Source organism: Thermobia domestica, unplaced genomic scaffold (assembly GCF_964235325.1).
Source record: "Thermobia domestica unplaced genomic scaffold, izTheDome1.hap1.1 HAP1_SCAFFOLD_144, whole genome shotgun sequence".
Classification (NCBI taxonomy): domain Eukaryota; kingdom Metazoa; phylum Arthropoda; class Insecta; order Zygentoma; family Lepismatidae; genus Thermobia; species Thermobia domestica.
This window is the reverse complement of record NW_027655896.1, coordinates 54,820-67,617: the sequence shown is the minus strand read 5'-3', so window position 1 is coordinate 67,617 and position 12,798 is coordinate 54,820.

Sequence of the window (12,798 nt, the reverse complement as noted above, 5' to 3'; positions counted from 1 at the left end):
TTTTGGATTTGTGTCTCATTGGTAGATGTATTTGATATTTCTTTGCATTTCACTGTAATTGCCTTCAAGGTTTCGGCTTTCCTTCGTTTTCTTTCTGGTAACTGTGACTTTGAAAGTATCAGTGGAACTTTTATAATATCCACAAATGCATTTTAATTGAAACTGTCGTTGCTACTTGCTTATTCCATGGCGTTTAGGTACTACGCCATAGGATAAAAACAACGAAATGACCACGCGACGGATGGGAGAAATGAGTAATCACTTCTTTTATTGACACGACTCAGTACTACGTGCACAGGAAGCGCGACTAAACGTTCATAAATCTGGAGCAAACTAGACCTGAGTAGTGGCTTGTTTTATTGATACGAAATTGAGGGCGGAGATTACTCCAGGTGTATTTCTAGTTATTCCGATTCTCGAGCAGGACTTCTCAGGAGTAGTTACTTATTTTTATTGATATTACCCAGTAAGTGTATGCTTTTGGAGGCATTACTGGAACAGACGGTTCTACCAAATTTTCACACATTTCTTACATTTTCAGGTTAGGTTAGAGCTTTCATGCACTAAGTGAGGAGCTCCATTACTACTTGGAGATATACTTCCCGGGGGTTAGTATAAATACAGAGTAGACGTATGGCATATTAAGCACAGTGCATAAAACACGAACGACCTTTTGCTAGGTGCCCACTAAAAAGCAAATGCATTCTATTTGAGTCCGATCAGGAGCACAACAAGAGAGCCCGAGCGGCAACGAGGGGGTGCGTCCGTAGGGAGCAGGCATGTCAGAGACGGGGACTATACACGTAAACAAGGATAGTTGTAAAGCACACTTACGCTTACAATGCTTTCACCATCACTCAAAATTCTGCTTCACTCGAGCAGACGGTTCTACTAAATAGAAAATTTGTAGGTAAAATACTATGAGAAACATTTTTCGTGAAGGAATGAGAGTGTGAAAAAATCAATTACTGTCAGAGTACAGCAGATTAAAATGAATTTTAAGTGATCAGTGAAAATATCGTACATATAAATGTGCTCTTACACTATCCTCCTTTATACGTGTACTTCCCGTCGCTGACGCGCCTGCTCCCTACGAACGCGTCCCGTCGCTGATGCTCGGGCCTTCTTGCTGTGCTCCTTATATAGCATTCCTGCTTTTTAGTGACCAGCTGGTGTAAATTGGTTCGTGTTTTATTCACTGACATTGTTATGCTTTACGTCCACGCTGTATTTGTACTGAGGCCTCCTGAAGTAAATCTGCAAGCACGAATGGAGCTTCTGATTTAGTTCATGGTCTGCTAAAAGAAATACATTGTTCTAACCTGATATGAAACTAAGAAATATGTCAAAATTAGGTAGAACCGTCTGCTCGAGTAAAGTCCAAAATTCATTTCAATTTGCTATGTACTGACAGTAATTACTTACATTCATACTTACGTTCCTTGAGAAAAATATATTTCACATCGTATGTTACCTACGAATTTTCTGTTAGGTAGAACCGTCTGCTCGAGTGAACCCCTTTGAGAAATGACCCTCGGCATTGCTTGCAATGCCAATCGTGTATGACTTCAAAGTTAGAAACAATGTGCCCTATGGAAGTTCTAACCCCTTCGCTCACTCAGTTATGTTTTGTTTAGCCTTTAGTAAGACTAGTGTCTTAAATCTAGTGAAAAAATCCACAAGATAGATGTATATTTGATAGACTTGTTTCTTAAAGTAGTGCCCCCATTGTATATGTGCATAATCAGTGGGAGGATATTACCCCAGTTGAGAGAATTCTCAAACTGCGACCACCGTCCTGTTGCACCTACGTACCCTCACAATACACTTGCCTACCGTAGCTGTGCCACAGAATTGGGTGTGGGAATCATAATGATGTAACGGGTTTTTGACAGTGTTCGAATATTTTGTTCATTAATTGAGTAGAGAGCTCCCTTGCATTCTAGGCTCTTGTGCCAACATGTGATGATGGATACTGATCAATGTTGCCACTGAATTTCAAGAAAATATATTCCAACTCAATTAAGTATCTTATACATGACAACATTATTATGAGTTCCACTGCTAATCGTGAAACGATTCAAAGGAAACCAAATGTCTTATTAAGGGTCCGTGGTTAGGGGCTTGTGGTGGTCCCAGTCAGATGTATTTAATCGAGCTCTTGACATAGGGTATATCCTCCTAATATTTATGCGTGCAATAACAATGGAAGTCTCTTTGGGTCAAAAACCTGCTTTCAGGTAGAACACCACATCCTCATCATTAAAAAGAAATTAAATTAAATATTTAGTTTCACGCCCCAGGATAAGGCACCGAGACTAAGGAAGATGATGACAATGAAAAGTGAAAAATAGTAGTATGAAGAAAATGGGCGAAAACGGGAGAATGTCGAGAAAACCCAGGCACATGGTGTTTGTCCACCACAAAGCCCACTTGGCACGAGCTGGGATCGAACCAGGGACCCCACGCACTAGAAGTGAACGCTCTACCACTGAGTAACTGCAGCCCCATCAGCAAAAAGAAACATATCTCATTGCTTCGGGGCTTACATATCTGCTGCTGCCAGAAGGAAACTTTGTACACAACAGGGGCGGATCCAGAGGTGACGACTGCCCCTCCCAGAGTAGGACATTTAAAAAAGTAAAACCCATCCCAGAGTTGGAGCTCTTGATTTCTTTTAAGCTTGTATAACCCATTTAAACCCAAATTATTTTTGTGTCGAATTTAATCTTGGTTCCTGTCAGATTGGTAAAAATAAAGGTAAATAACATGTTTAAATACATTATGGTTCACGAAAATGTCATGGGCCCCTAATTTGGTAATGTTCCATTTTTGGAACAACGGGCCTGAAAAGGTACATTATTCTGAAAGAAAATATTTCAATTTAGCCAGGCTAAAGTATTATTTCTTTAAAATTTTAGGATACAAATTTTACAATAATTTGCAATATTCATTAGATACAAAGTATACAAATATTGAAACATGCTAATATTATGGATATTCACATAATAACAGACTTTTTACATTATACTTATTTTCCCATACATCATATTCTTACTACTGATAGAAGTAAAAGAAGCACTTCCATGTTGTGTTACATTCACTGTCCACATCTTGATTGTCTTTCTGATTTTACAATGAAATGTAATTCTTTGTCATATCCCACTTCATTTATTGCTTGTTTGTTGACTGGTCGCAATTGGTTCGAAACAGGTTTCCGAGCAATTACACGTTGTTGGAATTACATTTCTTATGTGACTCTGCAGAAGGCTGACTTTCATTACATGTACTAGGTTTCGAAGCTTCATCATCCAACCAACTCTTACCTATAAATTCATTTTTCAGCTGGCCGCTTTGCATTACTGTAAAAGAAACTCCTCCCTTAGCGAGCAACTGATTTCTAGATAGCCTGTCTATATCTGCTAATCTTCTTCCGAGAACTCTTTATTTTCTGGTGGTGTAATGATAATATCTGCACCAAGAATACCTTTTCCTTTAGCAAGCATATTGATAATTTCGTCAACAGTCAATCTGAAATAGGGAGGGAGGATTTAGATTTCTGGGCTTTCGGCATCTGTCGCCAAGTTAGCCCCTCACGATGACGGATGACTTCCCTCGGCGAGAACACTCTCCAGGGAAAGGAAAGTAAGAAAGTGTTGGGGAAGGAAGGAAGCGGCCTTGGACATATATCCCAGATAGCACAGAAATTTTTTTAAAAATGTTATAAATTTGCAGAGGCAAACTAAAAAGTTTGCAAAAAAACTTGCCTTTTCAAATGAGAAAATTTGCTGAAAGTTAAATGCAAATAACGAAGTTGACGCTGGCTGAGTTTGCAGCAAAGTTACCTCAGAAAATGAAAACATCTGCCAATACAAATGAAATATCTGCCAAGACTGCTGCAAATATTTTGCGCAAATTTTCTTTGACAAAATTTCCGAAAATGAGGTGATAAATTTGGTGAAAATATTAAAAGGTTTACAGCAACATTGCAGAAAGTGTTTTCACGATCGCAAGATCATGTTTGCTGCAAATGCATCAGGTAATGTTTGCTGCAAATTTATAAAGTGAAACCTAACTTTATGAAACATCAAAATTCTTATAATGTGGATCTGTCTTTTCTTAGTGGCAAGCATTAAACATCTTTAGCTACTTGCCAAAGATAAGAAAGTTACGAACGATAAACGCACAGACAAAGGATATTGCAATTTATCTACTTACTCAACGATCATATCACTGTACTTACTCTCACACACATTCACAAAATAAAAAATGAAATGAAATCTTTGAGTTTTACGTCCCACGGTTATGCCGGTTAGGCTAAAGGAGACGGTGATGATGAGTAATGAATGAAATGGTGGAATGAAGGAAGTGGGAGGAAACGGGAGAACCCCGAGAAAACCCACGCACACGGTGTTTGTCCACCACAAAGTTCACTTGGCGGGGGCTGGGATCGAACCCGGGACCCCAAGCACCAGATGTGAACGCTCTACCACTGAGCCACCGTGGCCCCTTCACAAAATAACGTCAGGCTGCCTGGGTCAATAACAACATCTGATAAGAGACCAGTGAGTTTATTCTGGAGTCCTCTGGTGTATTGGTTTTTCTCGATTTTTACTTCCTGCTTGTTTTGTCACAGTTGATGTAACGCATTGAATTCTGGGTACGATGCGCGCGCACTCGGTAATATCATCACATATTTGCTTTCAGCAAGTTTTTCGAAACAAGGTTTTTACAGAGTTGCAAACTCTTTGCGACGGCAAACTTTCAATGCTATATTTTCAAAAAAGATGCAAATTAATTGCAGTGGAGAATTTATTTTTACAAATCAGCGAAAATTTGCAGATCATATTGAAAGCTTTTAATAAATATTAAGAAATTTTGCCTTCGCAAACTTTCAGATTGTTTGCTCCACTAAACGAAGCAAAAATTTGCCGCAAGTATTCATGCTATCTGGGATGTTACGTACCACCCCGGCATTTGCTTGGTGTAAACGAGGAAAACCCAGGAAATCCTCATTCAGGATGGCAGGCCTAAAAAGCTTCTTACACTTTTTCGACCGAGAGCACGCACCGGTAATCGAACCCGGGGCCGTTCGCCTTAATCTGAAATAAAACAGTATTTCTAGCAAATAAATAAATAAATAAACAGTAAATAAATAAAATTTATATGAAGTTGTGAAATACACATTTAAAATATGGAGTGATCAACGTAATGATAACATTGGGGAAGGAAGTGAAAGAAAGGTGGCCAGGACCTGTAAAATAGTGTAGGCTGCTAATCATTCCCCTACAGTACCTATAAAATATATCTATATACTATGCCTTTATCTATATCCAAAATTTACTGTTTTTATCTCACTACAGTAAAGTGAACTCAATAATAAATGTTACAAAATGTAATTAGGCATTCTTAACAACTTCTATATATAGGTAAATAAATGTACATTCCAGTGAATCAGCGATCAAGACACCTGCAACTATATTTGGCAACCGTCTTTCAACTGAAAAAGAGCTCCTTCGTGGCTAAGCAGTTAGCGTACACGCCTTTGGCATGGGAGACCGGGTTCGATCTCCGGCGAGCGTTCATGTCCCAGATAGCACGAATACTTGCGGCAAATTTTTGCTTCGTTTAGTTGAGCAAACAATCTGAAAGTTTGCGAAGGCAAAATTTCTTAACATGTATTAAAAGCTTTCAATGTGATCTGCAAATTTTCGCTGATTTGTAAAAATAAATTCACCACTGCAATTAACTTGCATCTTTTTTGAAAATATAGCGTTTAAAGTTTGCCGTCGCAAACAGTTTGCAACTCTGTAAAAAAACTTGTTTCGAAAAACTTGCTGAAAGCAAATATGTGATGATATTACCGAGTGAGTGCGCATCGTACCCAGAACTCACTGCGCTACATCAACTGTGACAAAACAAGCGGGAAGTGAGAATCGAGAAAAAACAATACACCAGAGGACTCCAGAATAAACTCACTGGTCTCTTATCAGATGTTTTATTGACCCAGGCAGCCTGACGTTATTTTGTGAATGTGTGTGAGAGTAAGTACAGGGATCTGATCGTTGAGTAAGTAGATAAATTGCGATATCCTTTGTTTGTGCGTTTATCGTTCGTAAGTTTCTTACCTTTGGCAAGTAGCTAAAGATGTTTAATGCTTGCCACTAAGAAAAGACGGATCCACATTATAAAAATTTTGATGTTTCATAAAGTTAGGTTTCACTTTATAAATTTGCAGCAAACATTATTGCTATAGAGCTATTACTTTTACTATTAAAAATAACTACTTCCAAACTAAGGTACTCTATATTTACGGATGGGGCCGCGGTGGCTCAGTGGTAGAGCGTTCACCTCTGGTGCTTGGGGTCCCGGGTTCAAACCCTGCTCCCGCCAAGTGAACTTTGTGGTGAACAAACACCGTGTGCGTGGGTTTTCTCGGGGTTCTCCCGTTTCCTCCCACTTTCTTCATTCCACTATTTCATTCATCTCTCATCATCACCGTCTCCTTTAGCCTAACCGGCATAACCGCGGGACGTAAAAATCAAAGATTTCATTTCATTTTCTTTATTTACGGACACGGAAAAAAAATGAAATGAAATCTTTGAGTTTTACGTCCCACGATTATGCCAGTTAGGCTAAAGGAGACGGTGATGATGAGTAACGAATGAAATGGTGGAATGAAGAAAGTGGGAGGAAACGGGAGAACCCTGAGAAAACCCACGCGCACGGTGTTTGTCCACCACACAAGGTTCACTTGGCGGGGGCTGGGATTGAACCCGGAACCCCTAGAACCAGAGGTGAACGCTCTACCTCTGAGCCACCGTGGCCCCACCTATTTACGGACACGGGTACATGCACACAAACTTCAAAAGTACTTTACTAATTTCTATCCCCATGCTACTAAATAATATTCTTCACAGTACTTCTAACAAGCCCACTTACATACCCCAACTTCATTCTTGCTTAAACGAACTCTTTGACTCATCCAAAGCCGGCCATCCTCGTGCCCATCAGAGACTATTGACAGTCGTCTCACACTCTTCACAGACTATTTGCTATACCACATTCCCCACAGATTATTCACTATTTAATTCTTCCACATTCTTCACAGATTATTCACTATTACACTCTTCCCCCCTTTTTTTCAATGACAATCTATTAGGTGGTGGTCTGATCCTTCCGGATCTTCTTGGTAGCTGCCAATATTACACTCTTCCACATTATTCACAGATTATTCACTATTACACTCTTTCACATTCTTCACATGTTATTGACTATTACAATTACCTGATACATTTGCAGCAAACATGATATTGTGATCGTGAAAACACTTTCTATAATGTTGCTGCAAACCTTTTAATATTTTCACCAAATTTATCAGCTCATTTTCGGAAATTCTGTCAAAGAAAATTTGCACAAAATATTTGCAGTAAAGTCTTGGCAAACTTTCTTGGTGTGCAGTCGCAAACATTTCGTTTGTATTGGCAGATGTTTTCATTCTCTGAGGCAACTTTGCTGCAAACTCAGCCAGCGTCAACTTCGTTATTTGCATTGAACTTTCGGCAAATTTTCTCATTTGAAAAGGCAAGTTTTTTAGTTTGCCTTTGCAAATTTTTAAACATTTTTAAAAAGTTTTCTGTGCTATCTGGGTGTGGTTCGGATTCCACTGTAATGAGTAGGTCACGTCTCATATAGCCTCTCTGTTGAAAGGAACGTTAAATTCACAATCAACTCAACTCAGCTGAAAAACGTACCTCGTGTGTGTAACAATTAAATCAATTTTTTGTGTATAAATTTCCCCTCTTCCATGATACCAATAAATTCCAAACGCAAGCGCAAAATGCCCTCAAAAGCGGCACAAATAGCATCAAATAAAAATACGCTCATAAAATGTACGAAACAATTACTAACGCATCCAATAAAATTAGCATATTGTGTAGTTTTATGGGTACATTTACGCCCGTTGTTCCAATAATGGAACAAACAACATGCAAACTTCATGTACCCGTTCGAGCCCGTTGATCCAATATTGGAACAGTCAAAATTATAACCCTATTTTATTAATAACAATCATAATCAATTATTGGATTTCACATGCATTGAAAACTTAATACTTCTCCGAAACAAAGAGCATTAAACAGGTAGAAAATTCATAAACGAACATAAAATTTACTTACCTCCTTTGAGACACCATGATTTATTCTTATTCAACGCAACTAATATCGACAGTACACATCGTTCGCGCCAATTCAAGACAAAGATAAGTCATTTGGTAAACTATTGGTGCCAAATGAAGGGGTCCATACAAAAATTGTTACCTTCATTCACGTAATGTGAAAAATAAAAGTAAAGTAAAAAATGTTCCACTTTTTGAACAACGGGTTCAAATGGGTATGTAAGATTTTTTTACGTTGCAGAATTTAAATGAAGCAGTATATAGCAAGAAATTACTTGCCTTGGTGTTTTTCCTCAGAAAAGGTCCACCCTCGAAAACGCAGGTAGTCATTTGTGTACATTGTTTTCAAGATGCGATATTTTGCCTTCTCACTCCGTTCTCAAATCCGATCCCTGCTTCGTTAAGAACGGGCAGACAATAATCCATAAAATCTTTGTCCACATGTTTGATAATATTTATTTTACGTATCTTTCCATTTAAGAAGTAACCATTCCCGCACTGAGGTTAGGACGAACTCTGGGTTGGTATATAAAATTAATTTCGAACGAAATTGTAGCAGTATTGGTAATGCATGTGCCAAACAAGAAATTGTTTCATTAGAACAGTTTGGGTAATCTTTTCTGTTCATTATGACATGTAATTTATTTAAATTTAACTTTTAAAGATAATTATGAAAACGTATATTCAGAAGGAATGAGATGTAATTGTTTTTCTTGTAGCATGGTTTTCTTGTAATATATTTCTTCTTCAACCGTCCTTTACGCTGAAAATATCCAGAATAGAAAGCATGTGAAATTTATGGCTGATATTTTCCTGCCAACTCATTTTCTTTTCTATATGCTCTTAAGTTTTTTAAAAACAAAATATAATAAAAAGCTCATTTTACTGTTTACATGAAATTAAACTGTTACATTTCATGTTAAATGTATTTAGTCGTTGCAATAGGCCTTGCTGTAAATACATGTTATTTGTAAAGACAAGACTTGTATGTACTCCCACTTTCCAGAGTGTGTGGCCAATGCTCCTGCAAATGATGAATTGATCAGCAGACCACCTAGCACGAAATCCTTCTTAACCGAACTTGAAGCCGTGACTCTCACCCATTTCTTCTCGTCGAGCTGCTCTAGAAATAATATCACTATGGAGGATGACTTACACACCGAAGGTGTGATAGGTGAGTTTTTGACATGTTATTTTATAATTCCCAGGTAAGAAAATGCCGAGCAAGAAGAAAAGAAAGAAAATAGTAATATTTTATTAGTACTTAACTAAGATAAAATAATTGCTGAACAAGGCAACACTTTTATGTAAATGAAGTATTCGATTTAACGTTCGATGATCAGGCACTGAGGCTAAGGGATACAGTGATGATAAATGAATTAAATGGTGGAATGAAGAATGTGGGAAGAAATTGGAGAACTCGAAGAAAACCCACGCACACGGTGTTTGTCCAACACAGAGCCGCTTGGGGTGAGCTGGGATCGAACCAGGGGCCCCAGGCACGAGAGGTGAACGCTCTATCACCGAGCCACGCCTGCCCCACTTTTATTTAAATGTAACTGTTTCAGCAACTACCCTTGTCTTCTTCAAACACACTCTATTTATTTATTATTTTAGATTTTTAAAGATTTCCTTTTTTAATAATTTTTATTACTTCAGCAATTATTTTATTTGACTTAAGTACTTATATATAAGGAAAGCTTTAATATGGAATATATCACATGTTATTGTGTTCTCGCTATTTTTTTTTTTTTGAATGGGTAAAATTACTCCTCCCGAAAAAATTTTTCTCAACAGAGGGGTAAAATATAATTTCCACCAAAGAGAAGTATATTTTATTATTATTATTATTATTATTATTATTATTATTATTATTATTATTACTATTATTATTATTATTATTATTATTATTATTATTATTATTATTATTATTATTATTATTATTATAACTACCACAACTTCTAACACTGCTCGAAACAAATAATGTGACGATTTTCACCCTACTGATTGTGACAGAATTCTGGTTCTAGGAGTCTTACTTTTTAAAATACTCCAGTAACAAGTGAGGGAGCCAGCGTTATGCTCTCAGTTTGGGATCTTTCGGAATACAAAAGTTATACACCATTTTGTTTGTAATTTTCACTTTATTTTTTTTGCCATATTTTGAAATGCTAATACATGTTTCGACTTGCATAATAAATTTAACTTACTAAATCGTATCCAGTCATGATGAAATTTCTTATGACAGTAGAAAGATACATCTACTTAGTTCCACCTGTGTGCAGCTTGTAAGATTGCTGCATCCGATAGCGTAGTTCTGTCACGATATGTAAATGCGGAATTTTTATTTTTTTTTTGTAGGTTACATAGCAGTAGTGAAAGATAATAATTTCTATCGTTGCCTAGTTGTGTTTGATAAATGAGTAGCTATATTATTTTATTATTAGAAAGTTCTTTGTTTCATACCATGTTGGTCTGCATCAGTTATGATCCCGGCCCCCGTCAAGTGAACTTTGTAGTGGACAAACACCGTGTTCGTGGGTTTCCTCGGGGTTCTCCCGTTTCCTCCTACTTTCTTCAGCCCACCATTTCATTCATTCTTCATCATCACCGTCTCCTTTAGCCTAGACGACATAACCTTGGGACATAAAACTCAAAGATTTTTTTTTTGCATCAGTTGATATCGTATCAAAATACTTGATCGTCACATTTAGCTCATATCCTAAAGTTGATCTTGGAGTGGCATTTTATATATTTTTGTGGGCACATACGTAATCTAGCCTTCTATGAGCGTTTCATTATTATTTCTCATGTATGTGTATAAATAAAGTCTTATATCCTCCAACTTCTTTGCTCCTCCTGAACAATCAGAGTTAACAGCTGCAATAAAATCAAAAGTTAAGGTATTACAGAATAACTTTAATTAATGGTAGTTTAATTTCGCTGTATGGAAGGCCGTTAAAAGTGGATTATTGAGTATATGTGACTTCATGCAAGCGAGGAAAGTAACCAATCGTTTTATTGCGTATTGATTGTAGTTACACATGACGTATTGTAATTATTTTTTCCTTATTCTCCCCACCTGAAAAATTGCACCATGATTGTTCATAATTTTTATTTTTCTGTTTCAGTGTTCCTATCTGTCATCATTGGGAGGAAAAGTGACCTTTCTCCAATGCTTGGTTTCCAAAGAGCTGGAGATGAAATTTAACTACCGCGGAAAAAGGGCGAAATTCCCGTTGTGCAAACTAGTCTTAAAGACATAGTCGTAAGTAAAAATAAAGCATCAATAAGATCTTCAAATGAACAATTGTATCAAATCTTCAAAACGTTATTAGAAAGATATTCACTTCCATCTGCCTTGTGTTCGATGATGAAAAGGATTCGGTATTCTTGAAACATAATGACCTGCTGCTCCCCGCTTTGTTGGAAATCAATGTAAAGGCATCTCTTTCGAAAACTAAAAGATGGAAGAAACTGATGCTGAAATAATAGACGAAGTGGGATACTTATCGCAGTCCTCCTTTTTAACCTATTTAAGCACGTGAGGGTTTTTTGATATGATGCTGCATTTCTGTACTTGTAATAACTATGAAATGTGTTTTCCTTCATACGAAGTCAATAGGAAAATTTAATTCTTTTTATTTTATTCTATTAAAAGATCTCTCTAAGTTTTAGATTATAACCAACAGATATGCATTGTCTACATATTTCTTGTTTGTATTACAAATAATAAGGACAATCAGTGTTTCTTTTTGCATTACAAATAGTATGAATAATATTTTATTTGACAGAAATGTGCATATTGTACATACAACTAATAAATATAGAATTCAAATTAATGGTCATGTGTTTTCGCTTTCATCCCTCAGAGATTAATTAATTTTAAGATGTACTTTCTTTTTCGATTTTTCACCTCCAAAGTAAAGGTGTCTTGAATTGGAGTTATAAATGTTTAGTCCTAAATTTTGCACTATCAATAAAACCCATTGTGATTGTGTTTGTGAGTGTGAGTGTGTGGGTGCATAATAGCGTAATAATGGATAGCTATAAAATTTATGGAAGCACGTGTTGTACGGTAATTTCATTAAGAAAAAGGTAGCAGTAAATGCACATGAATAAATTCCAGTGCCGAAATGAGTGGATTCTTCTTAGTACTGTAAGTACAATGATTCTTTATTTTTCCATTTCATTCCTTGTTTTTGCCATGTTTCGTCTTTTCTCATTCTTAAAAGTCATGTAGGGTTTTTTACCCACAAGGGTGAGTCTTACATTCGATTTTTTATTTTTTTTCCAACGCGTCTCGGTTTTCTTTTTAATGTATTGCTTTAAATGTATTCTTTCGTGGAGCAAGCGCTGCCGTTTCTTTCCTGTAGCACTACGTATATAATTATTCATTTACAGCTATTGTATATTCGCTTCTTAATGTGTAGGTAAATATACCACACATTAAAAGGCGAATATATACTCTTCAATAGACTACTATACAAATACTAAAAAAAAAGAATCAACAAGACTAGAGGTGGTCAATTGAATATGCAAATCCCCAATCCATAGATAATACAAACCTTCGGAGAAGCGAAATCTCCAAAATCTTGGAACAGACTAATCAAATAGACCAC